General features: G+C 42.7%; 1 protein-coding gene across 5 annotated transcripts in view; it reads right to left on the reverse strand.

Annotated features, from left to right (window-relative positions):
* The window catches only part of TAOK3 (TAO kinase 3), a 195499-nt gene that overhangs the window by 70005 nt on the left and 105062 nt on the right, over positions 1-20432 (reverse strand). The gene's annotated exons all lie outside the window — the stretch shown is intronic.

Genomic DNA, 20432 nt, shown 5'->3' on the forward strand with positions numbered 1-20432 from the left:
CTGCCAGCAGTGCGTTTCTGATGATTGTTTTGTTCCTGAAGGCAGATGCGGCAAAAGCTCCAAAACGTTTCTTTATCCCCTGCCGATGCGCTTCTCTAGACATGCTTGAAGTCAAGGGGGCAGCGGTCTCCAAGGTAACCACACCCCCTTCCCTGTGACTGACAGCGCTTATGCACGAGAGTTCGGCAAAGCCAGCTGAACTGCCGGCTGTCAGTCATATCGAAGGGGCAGGGAAGGGGGTGTGGTTACCTTGACTTAAAGCAAGGAGACCACTACCCTCTTGACTTCACGCATGTCTAGAGAAGTGCATCGGCAGGGGATAAAGGAACGTTTTTTCAGAGCTTTTGCCGCATCTGCCTTCAGGAACAAAACAATAGTCAGAAACACACTGCTGGCTACTCTCAGGTACTGCTGGAGGCTTCAGATGGTTTTTGGAGGCGACAGGTTCCCTTTAAAAACTTTATAAACTGTGTAGCTAGAGGCCATATTAGATTTTCTATTCTTGCCCAATTCTCTTCCATTCCTCTATGCTCGAGAGGACCCATGCCTTACAAACCTTCGCTCACAAAAATAACACGCATAATTGGTTGAAGGCGCATGTTTACAGGTGAATGACACAGGTTTATACCATATTTTTCACTTTATAAGACGCACCGCAGTGCATCCTTTGGAAGCACTCACTAGTATGCATTAGGTGTCGGGAGCAGGGAAGAAGCACTGTAAGCGCTTCCGGTACTCTCACCCCCCCCCCCCCCCCCCGGTCTTCTTTGCTGGGGCCGGCGCTGCACTGTCCTGACCCCGTACAGCGTCAGGACGTAGTGCAGTGCGGGCTGGAGAAGACAGGGGAGCGTGACTTCTGCCGGAGAGGAAGAGGAGCCGCAGTGCAGGAGAGATAAGGAGTTTTTTTTATTCTGATCTGCGGTCTGATGTGGGCCAGAAACAAAGGGCTGATTTGAGGTCTGATGCGGGTTAGAAATAAATGGCTGATTTAAGGTCTTATGGGGGTCAGAAATAAAGGGCTAATTTGAGGTCTGATGGGGGTCTGACAAAGGGCTGATGGGGCTCTGACATGGAGGGCTGATATGGGGGTCTGATGTTATGTCCTAATATTTATGGGGGTCTGATCTGAGGTTTGATGAAAAAATGGGGTGCGTCTTATCATCCGGTGCATCTTATAAAGCGAAAAATGCGGTATATTCTAAGTAAAGCTTAGATAAATGTAGGCCGAAACCATCAATTTCTGCAGGACCAACTGACCATTAAATGTGTATAGGGCCTCCTGACTTTCCTGAAGTCAGATGTCAGGGGAGATGAGGACCGGACAATTGGATTTTAACGTCCTGATCCCAGAAAGATAAGTCACTACCTGAGGCTTTCTCCCCTCTCCCAGCATGAGGGGCAAGCAGACATAGCTGTGGCTGAACTAGCATTTGGCCAACAGATGTCTAATGTGCATGGCCATCCTCTCGGCCATCAAGTAAGCATAAAGATGATATATCTCCCCTTACATTTAAAATAGATTTCAATAAACTGTGTAAAAGTAGATGCAATTGAAAAAAAAAAAAAAAAAAAAAATGATTTGCAAACCACATGCTTACTTTTGGAAAGGTGCGGTCTTTGCATTCAGTAATGCATTTCAGTGAGCACACTAAACACATCTAACCCATCTGCAGTACTTCTAGGTTGCCTCCTCAGAAGCGAGAGATAATCTCGGGAAAACAAGCCCGCATTCAGTCACCAATGACTGGGGAGGCAAAATGTCAAATTCTGAAGTCACATGAGCACCCTTGGCATGCGTCTAGCCACTGTGATCTTAGGCATGCATGAACGACCAGTGCACAGTAGTGAAACTGAAGGTTTTCTAACTTTGAATGGATGAGTACTGCACTCCATGAGACCACAAAAAAAAAAAAAACAACAACTACATTTTATACAGTCACCCCCTTTTAAAGGGTGGACAATTGCAGTCAGGAAATAATAGGCTGGTGTGACAAGAAGTGAACAGTCTCTAGACCTCGCATGTGTACATGGATGAAGCACAAATGTAAAATGCATTATTGGCTCTTACCCTGACTCTCCACTGCAGCTTTGAGGAGGGAGGAAAAAAAAACCTGAGCATTACCATGCCACAGCAATCAGAAGGTCCTAAGAATGAACTACGCTAAACAAAAGTCTCAAATGATAAAGAATTAGGATCCAATACAGAATATAATGCTGATTTAACCCGCCTTAATAGTCCCGACACTAGTAATCTCTAAATCAATTCGCACATGTACTATAAAACAAAAAATGCTGGTGGACAGTGAGACAGCACACAGAACATTACATACTGCTATACGTCGTGGCATGGTGCTCACTGGATTTGGGTGTTACAGATGGCACTACTTCAGGCCTTGAGTGCATGACTTCATTAAGGGTACGTTCACACACGGCATGTACGTTGCGGTATGTCTGCTGTACAACTGAGGGTGGAATATCTGCAGAATTTTACAGTAGTAGCTAAGTAGATGCTGCAGAAATAATGCCTGCAGTAATTGACATGTGCATTTGAAATCCCCAGTATGTCAATTTCTACTCTGGAAATCACCTTTTGCGATGCATAAGGCGAATCACTGTCAGATCCGCATTGGAGTATGTCCAGTGTAGACGTATCCCAAATAAGCACTCCAGCAATGCTTTTTTTATACATACATTGACTAACTAGCAATATTCTAGCAATGTCAGCTTTTTTGATATGTTGCATCTAGTTGTTTGAGCGCTTTTATTATAGTTCTGCCTAAGGCTACTTTCACACTTGCGTTCAGAGCGGATCCGTCTCAGACGGATCCGCTCATATAATGCAGACGGTGGCTCCGTTCAGTATGGATCCGTCTGCATTATATTGTTAAAATATTTCTAAGTGTGAAAATAGCCTCAGACGGATCCGTCCAGACTTTCAATATAAAGTCAATGGGGGACGGATCCGTTTGAAGATTGAGCCATAGTGTGTCATCTTCAAACTGATCCGTCCCCATTGACTTACATTGTAAGTCTGGACGGATCCGCACGCCTCCGCACGGCCAGGCGGACACCCGAACGCTGCAAGCAGCGTTCAGGTGTCCGCCTGCTGAGCGGAGGCTGAACGCTGCCAGACTGATGCATTCTGAGCGGATCCGCGTCCACTCAGAATGCATTAGTGCTGGACGGAAGCGTTCGGGTCCGCTTGTGAGCCCCTTCAATCGGAGCTCACAAGCGGACACCCGAACGCTAGTGTGAAAGTAGCCAAAACTGTTCCTCAGAATCTATGTCTACCAGCTAAACAACCCTCATTGCAAATCTCTACCACTAACGTACACAAAAACCCACAGCACCCAAAAAGCCAGCATTTTCCACACCATGACCTCAACCTCCTGGGGTCCCATATACTCTTTGCCTTCATTACAGGCAGCTCTGCCACGTGATTATCAGTTTTACCACCAGTCCTGTCCTTGCTCTCCCGTGTAGACAGGAGGTCAGCCTCCATGTGTGGAGGACTTCCTGGTAACTAGAGGATTACATCAGCCTCTCTCAGGTCCCTCCTGGCAGCTCCCAGAGAATTCCCGTCCCCACCAAGTAGAGTGCTACTGAAGATCTATGCCCTATATATAAAAGAGGCCAAGAGTGTAGTGATATAACAGGTAAGGCCATACAATAATTAATGACAGAGCTATAAATCACCCGACTAAGGGTACTTTCACACTTGCGTTTTTCTTTTCCAGCATAGAGTTCCGTCCTAGGGGCTCAATACCGGACAAGAACTGATCAGTTTTATCCCCATGCATTCTGAATAGAGAGCAATCCTTTCAGGATGCATCAGGATGTCTTCAGTTCAGTCTTTTTGACTGATCAGGCAAAAGATAATACTGCAGCATACTACGGTTTTATCTCCGGACAAAAAAAAAAACGAAGACTTGCCTGATCCGCGCAGACTGGTAAAAATGTGAAAAAAATCTAATTTAAAAAAATTAAATAGATCAATAGATCGAAACTGATCTGTTTGTTCATATGACAAACTGACAGACAGATCCGTTCTTGCAATGCATTTTTAAGACGGATCAGGATCCAGATCAGTCTTAAAATGCAATCAGTTGGCATACGTTTTGCCGGAACTGCCTGCCGGATTCCTCCACCGCAAGGGTGAAAGTAGTCCTACACTACCTGCCTGTACCATCCTACCTGTGTGCAAAATCTGCAAGGTATTTCTACAAGATGCTGCTTCACTTTCTGCTTGTAAGAATTGACATAGAGTAACCTATTCCAAGCAGGGGGCAGGGGAAACAGGCTGAAGCTATATGACATAGGAATACACTGTTCTGCAGTATGAGGGGACAGAAGTTCTGTCACTGTCCAAAGGCTAGTTTCACACCTCTGGTGTGAATTCCAGCAGGCCTCTGGTGTGAATTCCAGCAGGCTGTTAAAGGAGACAATGCCGGGAATTAGCCAGACACAAACCTTAGCAAACAGTTGGTGTCCGGCCAATTCTCCAGACTGTCTGTTGGAATGCAGCCAGATCTCAGTTGGGCCCCATTATACTTAATGTAGCCGGCAGACATTACGTCTGCATCCGGCAGTGCCGGATGCATTGAACACCGTCAGGCTGTTCTCTGCCAGAACAGCCTGCTGGAATTCACACCGCAGGTGTGAAACTAGCCGAAGAAAATACTCAGAGCAGAGCAACTGCAGTGTGCTGAGACTTCATAGCCCTTTGTATCTGAAGAGCCAGAGGCATGATGGGAAATGTAGGCTGTATTTGGGGAACCACATTAGAGAGGAAGAAGCAGCCAAGATGGCAGCAGGCCCATATGCCACATCAATTAAAACCAGTATATACACACAAGAGTTTCAGCATTATTCTTGAATAATAGCCCATGTTGAATCTGGCTAATTAACAAAAATCTTGCAGAGAACTCAAGACTTCCAATTTCCTAATCTCCAAATATTCCTACCAAATGTTCAGTGATCAGATTTTGGTGATTTTTCAACCTTAGAGGGGCCCTTATCATACCTTAGCCTCTATTACATGCCGATCACATAACACATTTTGAATTGTTCCATCTAAAGTGGAATTTCATTAAAATGATTTTTTATAAGAATCCAACAATAGAAAATGAGTTTATCCATAATGGACTGGTCTTCTCAAAGAAGTCTTCTGAAGTGGTTTCTCTGCATTTGTATAAGGGCACATGCACACGACCAGTGGCTGTTTTGCAGTCCGATACCAGACATGTGCATTCTGCGGAACAGGACGGCCGGACGCTAATAGAACAGTCCTATCCTTGTCCGTACTGTGGACAATAATAGAACATGTTCTATAATGTTGTGGACGGCACAGAATGGACGTGCAGATAGCACACGGAGTTGTCCTGTTGAAGTAAATAGGTCCAAAGACGCAGATCGGATGCGGACCCAAACCACGGTCGTGTGCATGAGCCCTAGTGATTAGGTACATTTTAACAATTGGTATTTCAATAAAGCAAAGTATCATAAACCCACAGGCCTTGCTTACACCTCTTCTGGGTGCAGCAGTTTCATGGGAAAATGTGACAAAAACTCTATGGTGGTGATTTAATTACACAAACATGTCCGTTTTCACATACAGCTTGGGGGCTGTGTGTTTCCCAACTAAAGTCCATAAAAAAATAAATAAAAAATTGGTGGGCCCTAGAAGCAGCACTGTTCTGTTCACAATAGGAACTGGTTTGTTTGCCTTCTGCTCTCTACTATATAAAACTTTGCTGCAGTGTTATCACAGCCCAGTGACAGTATTGCTGCAGAATTCTCTGCAATGTGAGATGTCAATGGGTTGAAGATGAAACATATTTAGGTTGTTCCTGACAAGATGCATGATAAGCAGACTGTATATCTTAACAATTCCTGAGTTACGGAAACAGCCTGGCAAATCTGCTCGCTTATTTCGGTAACTCCCTGAAGATTGAATGGAGAAAACCACACACACGAATACCCACTTCTCCATTTATTTTCTGCCTGGACGCGGCAGCCCTCTTCTCATCAGGCGAGTTGGAGGACCCCCATACGCCACATATCTGCAGATCCAAGAGGTGGTACTCACATGTAAGGCTACTTTCACACCTGCCTTAGGTGCGGATCCGTCTGGTATCTGCACAGACGGATCCGCACCTATAATGCAAACGCTTGTATCTGTTCAGAACGGATCCGTTTGCATTACCATGAACAAAAATAAATAAATAAATAAAAAAATCAGTTTGGACTTACATTGAAAGTCAATGGAGACGGATCCATTTTCAATTGCACCATATTGTGCCAGTGAAAACTGATCCGTCCCCACTGACTTGCATTGTAAGTCAGGACGGATCCGTTTGGCTCCGCATCGTCATGCGGACACCAAAACGCTGCAAGCAGCATTTTAGTGTCCGCCTCAAAGGCGGAACGGAGACCAAACGCAGCCAAATTGATGCATTCTGAACGGATCCTTATCCATTCAGAATGCATTGGGGCTAAACTGATCCGTTTTGGGCCGCTTGTGAGAACCCTGAAACGCCAGTGTGAAAGTAGCCTTACAGACATATATAGCTCATCTTGTGGACATATCTATAATGTCTGTGTTCGGAATACCCATTTTAGGCTACTTTCACACATGGAGCCATTGTTAAGCATTATGAGCACCGACATGAAGATATAATGTATAGGCATATATTAAATGCATCATGCACTACTTTCTTATTTTTTGTGTAAAGAAAACATCCACTGAAGTGTATGGAGAGTGATTAACCCTTTCACCCCCAGAGGTGTTTTGGGTTTGTTTTTTTTTCGTTTTGCGCTCCCTGCCTTCCCAGAGCCATAACTTTTTTATTTGTCTGTTCACATAGCCATATGAGGGCTTGTTTTTGCAGGACAAGTTGTACTTTCAAACATCATTATTTAATATTGCATATGATTTAGTAGGGAGCAGGGGGAAAAAAATTCCAAATGGGGTGAAATTGCAAAAAAAAATAAAAAGAGAAAAAAAACCGCTTATTTTACGAACAGGGTGGATAAAAAAATCAATGATTTTAAAAAAATCATATTTTTTTATATAAAATGCTTTTTAGAGGAAAATATATTACCATCCAAAGGTTATTCCATCATGAAATAAAGATTAGTTTTTTAATTATGTAGAATAAGGCTACTTTCACACTAGCGTTCGAGCGGATCCGCTCATATTAATGCAGACGGTGGCTCCGTTCAGAATGGATCCGTCTGCATTATAACTTAGAAAAATTTCTAAGTGTGAAAGTAGCCTGAGCGGATCCGTTCAGACTTTACATTGAAAGTCAATGGGGGACGGATCCGCTTGAAGATTGAGCCATATGGTGTCATCTTCAAGCGGATCCGTCCCCATTGACTTCCATTATAAGTCGGAACGGATCCGCTCGCCTCCGCACGGCCAGGCGGACACCCGAACGCTGCTTGCAGCGTTCAGGTGTCCGCTCACTGAGCGGAGGCTGAGCGCTGGCAGACGGATGCATTCTGGATCCGCCTCCACTGAGAATGCATTAGGGCCAGACGGCTGCGTTCAGGGCCGCTCGTGAGCCCCTTCAAACGGAGCTCACGAGCGGACACCTGAACGCAGGTGTGAAAGTAGCCTTAGGCTGTACGTGGACTCCCATATTGTTGAATGGATTAGGCAGTGGCTGAGGACAAACAGAGGGTTGTAGTCAATGGAGTATATTCAGACCAAGGTCTTGTTACCAGTGGGGTACCTCAGGGATCTGTTCTGGGACCCATATTGTGTAATATCTTTATCAGCAAAATTGCAGAAGGCCTCGATGGTAAGGTGTGTCTTTTTGCTGATGACCCAAAGATTTGTAACAGGGTTGATGTTCCTGGAGGGATACACCAAATGGAAAAGGACTTCGGAAACTAGAGGAATGGTCAAAAATCTGGCAACTAAAATTTAAATGTTGATAAGTGCAAAATAATGCACCTGGGGCATAAAAACCCAAGAGCAGAATATAAAATCAGTGATACAGTCCTAACCTCAGTATCTGAGGAAAGGGATTTAGGGATCATTATTTCAGAAGACTTAAAAGTTGGCAGACAATGTCATAGAGCAGCAGGAAATGCTAGCAGAATGCTTGGGAGTATAGGGAGAGGCATTACTAGTAGAATGAGGGAGGTGCTCATGCCGCTCTACAGAGCACTAGTGAGACCTCATTTGGAGTATTGTGCTCAGTACTGGAGACCATATCTCCATAGTACACGAATTGCAGGATAAAACTTACCAGGAAAGATTAAAAGGACCTTAACATGTATAGCTTGGAAGAAAGACGAGACAGAGGGGATATGATAGAAACCTTTAAATACATAAAGGGAATCAACAAGGTAAAAGAGGAGAGAATATTTAAAAGAAGAAAAACTGCTACAAGAGGACATAGTTTTAAATTAGAGGGGCAAAGGTTTAAAAGTAATATCAGGAAGTATTACTTTACTGAGAGAGTAGTGGATGCATGGAATAGCCTTCCTGCAGAAGTGGTAGCTGCAAATACAGTGGAGGAGTTTAAGCATGCACGGGATAGGCATAAGGCCATCCTTCATATAAGATAGGGCCAGGGGCTATCCATAGTATTTAGTATATAGGGCAGACTAGATGGGCCAAATGGTTCTTATCTGCCGACACATTCTATGTTTCTATATGTGTAATTTTTTGGGTAAATAAATTCCATTAATCCATTCACAACGTCATGCTCTTCCAGAGGTTTTTGTAAGATTATTGGGCAGTTTCTCTGCCTACAAGATATTATCACAGATGCTTGGTTTACTTTTGCAGTTCTCAAAACTGAATTTGACTCAGCAGAGATCACATGCCTCTTCTTCACAGCAAAAATGTTATAACATGAACAGAGTTGAGAAAAATACCTTAATCCTAACTTCTACAAACCTATGAATGCAGAATCAACCTAATCAAACTAATATGAATTCTAAAAATCTTCATCTACTTGCATATTATAAGTTATACCAGCAAGAATTAGTCTTTATGTAGAAAACTATGATTTAAATCAAGCCTTACTGACTAGTGATTTAAATCAAATCCACCCTGTTTACGAGTTGATGTAAACTTACCAGTTACTTTTATTCTACAGATCAGTACGAATCCAATGAAACCTTATATGTATAGTTTTTCTTGCATTTTGATAGTGACAAAAAAAAAGTTAAAGTGGGGAAAAAATATATGGTTTTATTTTTCGCCATATTTTGACCCCTATAATTTTTTGGGTAATTATGTGTACGGAGCTGTATGGGGACTAATGTTTTGCAGGGCGATCTGAACTTTTCATTGATACCATTCTGGGGTGTGACCATCACTTTTTTTGTGTATGACTATCACTTTTTATAATTATATTTTTTTGTAGAAAATGAAGCGACCAAAAACGGCAAATCTGCCATTTGGACGCTTTTTTCAGTTTTGCTGTATGGGGAATATATTTTCATACTATGGGCGTTTTTGCACATCGCGACACCCATGATGTGTATTTAAAACATTTTTTTAGTTCTTTTATTTTTATTTTGGGAGAATGGGGGGGGGGTGTTATTTAATTTTTTTACTTTTTTATTTATTTATTTTTACACTTTTTAGTTCCCATAGGGAACTATAACAATCAATCATCTGATTGCTATCATCACAGACTCCAATGCACTTGCATTGGAGTCTATGATTATTTTACTACTTTCCTTTGGAGCCCTATTACATAGAAACATATAGAATGTGTCCGCAGATGAGAACCATTTGGCCCATCTAGTCTGCCCAATATACTGAATACTATGAATAGTCCCTGGCCCTATCTTATATGAAGGATGGCCTTATGCCTATCCCATGCATGCTTAAACTCCTTCACTGTATTTGCAACTGCCACTTCTGCAGGAAGGCTATTCCATGCATCCACTACTCTCTCAGTAAAGTAATACTTCCTGATATTACTTTTAAACCTTTGCCCCTCTAATTTAAAACTATGTCCTCTTAAATATTCTTTCCTCTTTTACCTTGTTGATTCCCTTTATGTATTTAAAAGTTTCTATCATATCCCCTCTGTCTCGTCTTTCTTCCAAGCTATACATGTTAAGGTCCTTTAATCTTTCCTGGTAAGTTTTATCCTGCAATCCATGTACTGGTTTAGTAGCTCTTCGCTGAACTCTCTCCAAAGTATCAATATCCTTCTGGAGATATGGTCTCCAGTACTGCGCACAATACTCCAAATGAGGTCTCACTAGTGCTCTGTAGAGCGGCATGAGCACCTCCCTCTTTCTACTGGTAATTCCTCTCCCTATACACCCAAGCATTCTGCTAGCATTTCCTGCTGCTCTATGACATTGTCTGTCTACCTTTAAGTCTTCTGAAATAATGATCCCTAAATCCCTTTCCTCAGATACTGAGGTTAGGACTGTATCACTGATTTTATATTCTGCTCTTGGGTTTTTACGCCCCAGGTGCATTATCTTGCACTTATCAACATTAAATTTTAGTTGCCAGATTTTTGACCATTCCTCTAGTTTTCCTAAGTCCTTTTCCATTTGGTGTATCCCTCCAGGAACATCAACCCTGTTACAAATCTTTGTATCATCAGCAAAAAGACACACCTTACCCTCGAAGCAAGGTCTCCATAGGAAATACTGTGCAGCAGCCTCCTGTTATTCACAAAGACGGGCTGCTGCACACACACTCCGCCTCCTCCGATCGGCATGCTCTGTTTTTAGCGCGATCAGATGCTCAGGATTGACCACGGCATCTGAGGGGTTAAACGTCCACGATCTGCATTACTGCCGGTTATGCACATGAGCCACAGGTGTCCGCTATAAGAAACAGACGGCCACCCGCGGCTATGGCGCCAGCGATCGGGCCCATGTTTAAAGACCAGTCCGATGACTTATATGTACGTCATTGGGCGTGAAAGGGGTTAAAAAGGGAAGCCACGGCCTTCTCCATGCTTACCAAGCACAGTGCCTTACATTGTATAGCGGCTGTGCTTGGTATCGCGCTGAGCTGCTCCTAGGCCACGTTACCGATGAACCTGACGTCACTCGGCCTAGGAAAAGCTGCAAAAAGGCCATGGTGCTCACAGGAGCGCCGCTGCCTTCTCAATCAGCTGATTGACGGGAGTCCCAGTTGTCAGACCCCACTGATAAGATACTGATGACATACAGCTACACCTGTAATGCCTTATTCAGTGTCAGCGATTTCCATCAGCGATTGTGAGCCAAAACCAGGTGCGGCTCTAAACACAGACCAGGTGCAGAACTTTACCTTATAGCTGTGGAGGCTCCAATCCTGGTTTTGGCTCAGAATCACTGATGGAAATCACTGACCAAAACACTGACGTATGAAAGTCTTAATACCTATGCACTACAACTCACAATCACACACTTCTACCCATACTCATGTATGGCCTTAGTGTGCAAGACTGCTTCAGTGGACATTTTTCGCAGTGATCGCACAGGCGATATGCGGCATTCAGATTATTTTGCCCACTTGGAACGGATATGTCTGTCTGAATTGCATTGCGTTATTAACTAAACCTGAAAAGAAACCAGCTGAATGAATAGAAAACAGATAACTACATTCTATAGTGAAAGATGACGCATCAATGACATCTGTGTACAATCTGACTCACCTGCAATGGTAGCGAACAGCTGAAGCATTACATGACCTTATATTACTCAACCACCATTCCAGAATGGGGAGGACGTCTCCTTATATTGCAATACAAGCAGATCATTTGCTACCTTGGATTGTGAGTAACGTGCATGTTCTCTTTAAAAGTAGATCTGTCAGCTTAAGGCCTCATGCACCGCAATGCACGGGCAACATCCGTGCAGTGGGCCGGACCCATTCAACTTGAATGGGTCTGTGGTCTGTCCGCACCGCTAAAAAAAGAGGACGTCATTTCTTTGCGGTGCGGAACAATGGAAACAAACACCGCGGAAGCACTCCGTAGTGCTTCCGGTGTTCCGTGACTCCATTCTGCATCTCTGGAATTGCGGACCCATTCAAGATTAAAAAAAGTTAATAAAATTCAAAAAAAAAAAATATATATATCATATATGTCATTTTCTGATGACAGACCCTTTAAACATCAATACTTCTCACTGCCAATTTGTTCCGACAAACTACATAACCTTGAATTCACTTTTTGACTGTGGGTTTACTACCACTGTTACCATATGCCATTTTCAGTTTACACACCCTGGGCGTACATAGCCATTTACCTCAATGACCCAAGCGCAGTAAAGCATGTAATCTTTCTAAAAAGTCCAACATCACTAAAACTTTTCTCCTGACTCGGTTGGCAAAATGTTACCACTGCTAGCTGAGCTACACACCTGCTGACATCGTCCATAGGAATGACGTATCATGGGCCGATGCTGGGGCACCACTATGGGAAACCAGTCACCGCACCAGCCTGTGACTGGCTAGTATACGCCCATGACGACGCATCATTACGAAGGGGTATACACAGTTGCGGTGGTGGGGGAAAGACCCAAACAGCAGCAGCGAGGAATTGTAAAGCCAGGTAAACAGAGAATTTTATTATTCTTACATTTTTGCCAATGTTTTTTAGTCGTCAAAAACCCTTTAAAAGTACGTCGGGTCACCTTTTCTTGGACCTTGGAAATCGCATTCAAAATTTTCTTGACATACATCTATTAGTGTGCTCCAAATAACTAAAGCGTGCAGCAGTGGGACTACATCTTCCCTGCAGCTGCATCCCTGAGCCCCTTGCAGCAAACATGCATCATTTACGGCGTTCTTATTCTGAGCGAGCAGACAGCAGAGGGGCTGACGCAGTGTGCTGTCAGCCATCACAACAGCCCCTCTGTTCTTCCCATTCACAGAACGCAGGCACTGTAAACACCACCTGTATTTTGCTGACAGCGCTCGAAGAGCAGCTGCACTGAATTTTAACGATCTTCTCTGTTACTCAACTCAGCCCCACTTGCAAAGGGGGATTCAACTAATGCATACTATTAGGTAACAGCGCATAATGACCCTACACAGTAAACCGGCTCCAAAAGGTGGAATTTCACTTCACTTTCTTAGTCAGAATCTAGTTCATCATTTGATTTGCTCATAATGTTTCCATAATGAACCTGTAGTTATATATTATGGAATTGTTTAAAAGTCAATAAAAATTTATATTTCTGCAGGAATTCTTCTTTCTGTTAAAGACAGCCTATAGTCAGCCTATAGCGGGAGGGCTGGGAGTAAAGACCTCTGCACTAAACAAGGGTGTAGCGCTTTACAAATTGGGACATTGGTGCTAATTTCCGAAGAACAATATTTCAGTAAGTGACTTAAGGGGGCGTCTAACCCTTCACAGGTGGGGGCAGTCGGTCAGTGAAAAACAGTCAAGATAGAACAGGATCAATTTTTTGACGTCCATTGTTCACTGGCAGTTAAAAAAAAACTGCCGTGTGAATAACCCCATGGACTACCATTAGTCTTAAAACAGACGTGTGATGGCTGTAAAAAACCAAAACAAAAAAAAAAAAACACGTCTATCACATGTCGTGTGCATGTAGCCTTAGAATAGGCCATCACTATCCGACACCCCACTGATCAGCTGCCTTAGTGTAGCTCCAGAGGCAGATCAGATAGAGATGACTTATCCTAAGACTAGGCCGTCACTTTTAAGGGGATTTAGAACCCCTTTAAAATGCTATTTCATATAAATCACTGAAAATAATGATAAAGTGGCCATCGCCTCTAAATGGGGTTATCACAAAAATTATTTATCCACAAGACAGGTGATGCATAATGATTGTTCAAATGATCTGTGGATAGGGGATAACTTACGTAACTGGAATACCCCTTTAGGTACATAATTAGTGAACCAAGTTATTGCCTGGTTCAATCAGGTCCAAATAGATGGAGGTGGGACACATCAATTTGACAAGGGGAATGGTAACAGTTGATCATCCTTATAAATATTTAGGAGGCACAGGGACACCACATACTTATGACAAAGGGTTGTCTTGAATGGTTATTTCACAGGGAATATTTGGGGAGAGAATTTATTTGGGGGGGGGGGGGGGGGGGGAATAAATAAAGAAAAATCAGCAGGTTGGCAGAGACAGCATAAGCTCAAGATTAAGCTGGACTCTTCTCTGGGAGCACGTGACTCTCCACTGCTACCAGCATTAAACTGCAAATTCTCAGAAGCTGTAAATACTTTATCAGATAAGTGACAAACCGGTGATTTCAGCATGTCTGTCAATACTTTGGACTGCCCTCAAAGAAGGCAGCATATAGGACAGGTGACAGGCTAGTAAGGGGGCATTCACACAACCGTATCTGGTCCACAAAATCACAGATGTTAGGGGTGCACCGAAATTCCGGCGGCCGAAAATGGGCCTAATCCATTTCGGCCGATATTGGTACATATCGGCAGAAAATATGGTTGGTTATATACGTTCGGGCGGCCGGCCGGCGGCGCCCCTCATGCTGTGCCTCCTAAACGCTTGCCGCTCTAAAGAATCTCCGGCTCAGTGCTGCGCAGCCTGCTGTGTCTGCTCTGTGCTACTGCTGTTGTTAGTGTGCACTTCCTTTCAGTCCGGCCGGGTACAAGAAACAAATGCTCCTGTACCGCGGAACGAACAGAGCTCGGCCACGCTACACAGGCTACACTAGAGGTGACAAGGGATGGGGAGGGGGGGGGGGGGTAGAATGGTAGAATGAGAGTGACAAGGGAGGGGGGGTAGAATAAGAGTGACAAGGGAGGGGGGGTAGAATAAGAGTGACAAGGGAGGGGGGGTAGAATAAGAGTGACAAGGGAGGGGGGGGTAGAATAAGAGTGACAAGGGAGGGGGGGGTAGAATAAGAGTAGACAAGGGAGGGGGGTAGAATAAGAGAGTGACAAGGGAGGGGGGTAGAATAAGAGTGACAAGGGAGGGGGGGAAATGAGAGTGACAAAGGAGGGAGGGGGAGAGTGACAAGGGAGGGAGGGGGGGGGGGGGAGAGTGACTTTTTTTAAAATAACCACTTTGGGTGGCATTGTGTGTATAATATCTATGTATCTGTTTAACTTTATATTTTAATTCACTTTCCTTTTTTTTTAATCTATAGCTGAGGCATAGTCCTCTTTCAGTGACTTTACAATGTCAGCGGTTTGGAAATATTTATTAAATTCATGAAAAAGAATTATTAATAAAATCATTAAAAAAAAAAGTATTTTAAAAGTATTTGGGCAAAAAGGAAGTTTCGGTTTTCGGTCAAGGGCATCCTGAATTTTCGGTTTCGGACCAGAATTTTCATTTCGGTGCACCCCTAGTATATGTAAATATGGATTGCAGGGCTAATTTATGAACCGATATATGCCAGTTTTTTGGAGTATATCAGTTACAGATTGTGCCGCCATTTTGTGGCAAAACCTGGGATTTTTCCCAGCTCAGGCCACTTTACTTACAGATTGCAAAAAGGCAGCGTGGCCTCTATAAATGAAACTGCTGGTCTTAATAAAAGAGCCCCTGTGTACATGTGCATCCCATACTTTTTGTGGGCCCCATTGATTTATAAATGTCAGAGAGCAGAGATAAGGAGCCCGTCAGCACAGAGAAAATTCAGACCCCTCTATTAGAGCATCCCGGACCTGTACAGGAGAAAAAAAAAAAAGGGGGCTCCATATTTGTAATGAAGGCAAGTTTATTTAAAAAGGAGTACAATGCAATAAAAATATTAAAAATGCCCCCAAAAGGTGTACATAGCCTTTAAGTGACCCACCCATGCAAGTAATCCACACTGCAGCTTCTCTATAGCCCTTCCAGGACCTTGCACACAGCAATGTTGCAGTTTAGCTTTTCACAAGCTTTGCGCAACTCACATTGGCAGAGAAGAGAAAGACAAAAGGCTACAAGGGCCATCCTCTGAGAATGGAGGACCTAGAAGTCCTACCATTATAACAAACATTGAACTAGATCTTAACAGAAAGACTTCACACTGACCTGGATTCCAGACCAAAGTTAGTCACCAAAATGAAATGGACAATCTTACATGTTAAAAAATAAATAAAAAATTGTCTGCATTACTTCTGTACTGTCACAATAACTAACTTAATGCACCAACACATAGGGGCGGATTTACAAAGATTGTAGTAAGACATAAATCCTGTTGGAGTAAAATGTGCTGAATGCATTAAGAGTGGCACGTCTATCAATGCATCACAAACGGAAATCTATGGCCTGATGCAGATTTCACCTAAAACTTACATCAGCTTTTTACGAAAATTATGATGTGTTGGGCTAAGATGGCTGAAAATGGCGTGAGCAGTTAGAAAATGGAAAAAAAATTCACATATTTGAGCAAAATACTGCTTTCTCCAAAAAAAAAAAAAAAAAAAAAAAAAACACATGATATACTCAGCCCTTTCCTTAACGCTGTTATCTGAAATGCTGGTCCTCTTGCTGCTTCTTGTTTACAAGCTGTTGGCACATGACCACTAAAGCCAAATCACAGTCTTCAGCAGTCTAAGGGCCCATTCACACGACCGTATGGCTTTGCGGAGCCGCAAAACACCGACACCGGCCATGTGTGTTCCGCAATTTACGGACCGCACATGTCCGCAACCATAATAGAAAATGCCTATTCTTGTCTGCGATTGCGGATAAGAATAGGACATGTTCTATCTTTTCTGCGGAGCCGCGGTAAGGAATAACGGATGCGGACGGCACACAGTGTGCTGTCCGCATCTTTTGAGCGCCCATAGAAACAAATGGATCTGCAGACCTTCCACAAAATTGTGGAACGGCTACGGATCCGTACATACGGTCGTGTGAATGGGCCCTAATGCTGAGGGCAGTGATTGGCTACAGTGGCAACGTTTTGTAAATCTGCACATCACATTGCTGGCGATGTAAACAGTGATGTGCAGGTGTATGGAAGTTCACCTCAGAGTTCGACCACTGAGGACAGTGACTGGTTGCAGCGGTTGCATGCCATATACTGACAAATAAGTGCTGTAGATTGTAAACAAGCAGCAGCAGGAGAACTAGACAAGTGCCACAGAACAGTGCTGGAGAAAAGGATACGTATACCACAATTTGTGATTTTAGGCTATTGGTGGGCTTGTCCGAGATTTTTTATTAATTTGGACAACCCCTTTAAGTAGAAATAATCCAACACTGTCCAACAGCTGGGAACAGGTATACCAGGGACTACAAGAATTGTGTGGGGAGGTTGTTTAAAGGGAATGCATCACCAAAAATGAATTCTGCCAGATAAAACCAAATAATCCAGTAATACATCTCCTTTTTTCTAATCTGTTTTTATTTTCTGATTGAAGATTTTTAAATTCTATTTCCTGAACATGCTTATGGGGGCGGCCATCTTGTCTGAGCTGTTCTAAACAGCATTTAGTAAGCATTAAGAAAATTGCTTTATGGCAGCCACATGGTCCATAGACACAATGGTCAGGAGGGGTCTTTATTGACTTCTATGGGACCGTTTTCATGACATCTGAGGATTACCAACGGATTTTGGGTCATACTGTAGATCCCAGTGTCAGAAAGCTGGGTTTGCATCCGAGATCTTGGGTCTTCCAGCAGGACAATGACCTCAAACATACGTCAAAAAGCACTCAGAAAAGGATGGCAACAAAGCACTAGGAGAGTTCTAAAGTGGCCAGCAATGAGTCCAGATCTAAATCCCATTGAACACCTGTGGAGCGATCTTAAAATTGCTGTTGGGAAAAGGCACCCTTCCAATAAGAGAAACCTTGAGCATTTTTCTAAGGAAGAGTGGTCCAAAATTCCGGGTGAGAGGTGTCAGAAGCTTATTGATGGTTATAGGAAGCGACTGATTTCAGTTATTTTTTCCAAAGGGTGTGCAACCAAATATTAAGTTAAGGGTGCCAATAAATTTGTCCAGCCCATTTTTGGAGTTTGGTGTGACATTATGTCCAATTAGCTTTCTATCCCTCCCTTTTTTGGTTTTGTTCCAATACACCTAAAGGGAATAATCATGTGTATAGCAAAACATGTGTTACTGCAATACTTTTCTGTAAGAAATACTTCATTTTCTTGAAAAATTTCAGGGGTGCCAACATTTACAGTCATGACTGTATAGGGGTATTCTCAGGTTATGTTTTGGGATATCACCGGTATAGGTCATTGGGGTGGTCAGACCACTGGAACCCCCACTGAGCCTTACAGTTTACTCCCTGAATAGTGACCCTCCCGGTCACCTACTTTACAGGAAACTGCAACACCGCTTCATTCAAGTGAATGTCAATGTGCAGAGACATTTTTATAAAGGAGCCACAGTGTTTATCCAGTATTTCTGCTCCATTCTGAGGATAACTGGGGGTCCTAACATTCCGACCTCCACCGATCAGTAACTGATGAAATATCATAGTAATTTGCCATCACTTACTATCATGAGAACACCCTTTTCATTATCTATATGACCAGAACACTGATCTGATATACATATGCATGAAAGAAGCTTTTACCTGGTGCATTACATGTCATGCACACCCAACAACAAACCTAAAACTATACTGCCTTTCCAACATTGCTACAATATATCCTCACAAAATCTCATTGTGAAACACACATAAAAATCTTACACTTGTCAAACGTTCCCACTTCCAACACATCCCTTCAAGACTACTGCAAGCATGGAGTCACTGACATGAAGCATCCCTCTACAAAACATCAGTTACTATCCTTTTCGTTGCATTACAATTGCAACACAAATCAATTCTGAGAAATTCATAATGTGTTTGCGGCAAAAAGAACAGATGTTTGGGTCTTATTAGGCACTTTAAAAAGTGGCTAGAAAAAGGGGTGTGACTTTGTCGAATCATAAAGTGTGCAAGATTACTGGCATGCACCAGTTTTTTTTAGGAGCACAATACTGGATTAAGTATACCACCCAAAAGTAATATAAAGAAGGCGAATGAGTAAAACTTGCAACAAATTTAATCAGCATGCACCACCTCTGGTGCATCTACTGACTGTTGGGTAGAAGTTTATGCTGCATTTCTAATAGGGAGCATTAATAAATCCGATCCACAGTCAGTCATTCTCTTCTTCCACCTATTGTTACGTTTTTTGTTTTTTTTACAGTACACTATACTATAATCAACAGGTTTGTGGCTTTTTTTATTTTCATTTATTTTTTGCTTAAAAAAGTTGCAAATGGAGCAAAAATTGAAATTTTTCTGCATGTTCCTAAATTTGCAAAAGGGGTAGGGGTTTACTGGGATGGGAAAAAAAACCTTCATAAAAAATGAATATAAAAACCAATTAATGGTGCAATGTTGGCACATTTTGTTACTTTCGGACAAGCTAAGATGAGCCAAGTGTATTAAGAGGTATGTGCCTTTTACTAAATCTAATGCAATTCACTCCAACATTTTTTTTTTTTATTGAATGGATTAAGAAACGTAGACCATAATAAATGTTTGTAATATATTACAAAGGATAAAGAGTTTGGCCAGCTGATGATCTTATGTCCTACATTATGCAAGCTAACACAAATAATAATAAAGTCTGGTTATGATGGCTCATTTGGTCTAGGAAGCAATCAGAGGAAATAAAATGGCCGCCGTCCATAATGTACACACAACCTGTCCTAATCACACACCAGGACAAGTTACTTCAGAGCACTGAGCTAAAGAGCTGCCTTATCCTCCTCTCTGCTCTGCTCGCCAGGGATTATGATCCTGAATACAGTTTAATATGATCTTCAGCTGAATCTGTGTAGAAATGGAGTTCATGAGGAGACATGAAGTACAGAGAGGAGGTGGGGATGTGGATGATGAGCAGCAGCACTTGTATGCAGACTCTATTACCACTGCCCCACATTACCACACTGTCCTGTCCATCCTCTCTGTACTTCAAGTCTCCTCATAAACACCATTTGTACAAAAATTCAGCTGAAGATTTTATCTGTATTCAGCATCATAATCCCTGACAAGTAGAGGAGAGAGGAAGATGAAGCAGCTCTTTAGGTCAGTGTTGTGAAGTAATGAGTCCTCCTGTGCGATTAGGACAGGTTCTGTGTGTACTAATAGGACTAGGAAAGCAGCCATTTTATTTCTCCTAATGACTACTCCCTAGACAAAATGAGCCATTATAACTCATGAAAGGTATTTTGGGATATATTTATAATAAAGTAATATTTAAGTATTTTCATTTTCTTAATTCCCGGAGAACCTCTTTAATAGCTAAAAACTGCACTGGGTATACTGTATATCTGTTAGGGTCTTTAAAATCGGCATTATGGGTCTGTGATAAACATACACAGGGAAATGCTCCCAAAATATATCAGTTAAATAGAAACTGCAACAGGTGCCTTTTGGCAACCGCCCTCCCCCACTTGGCTGGACCTGTAAACGGAAGCAGACTTACCTGCTTCCTGGCACTAGCTCCCCACTCCTTCTCATCCAGGCCTGTGATGCTCC

The sequence above is a fragment of the Bufo gargarizans genome, chromosome 1 (genome assembly GCF_014858855.1).
Source record: "Bufo gargarizans isolate SCDJY-AF-19 chromosome 1, ASM1485885v1, whole genome shotgun sequence".
Classification (NCBI taxonomy): Eukaryota; Metazoa; Chordata; class Amphibia; order Anura; family Bufonidae; genus Bufo; species Bufo gargarizans.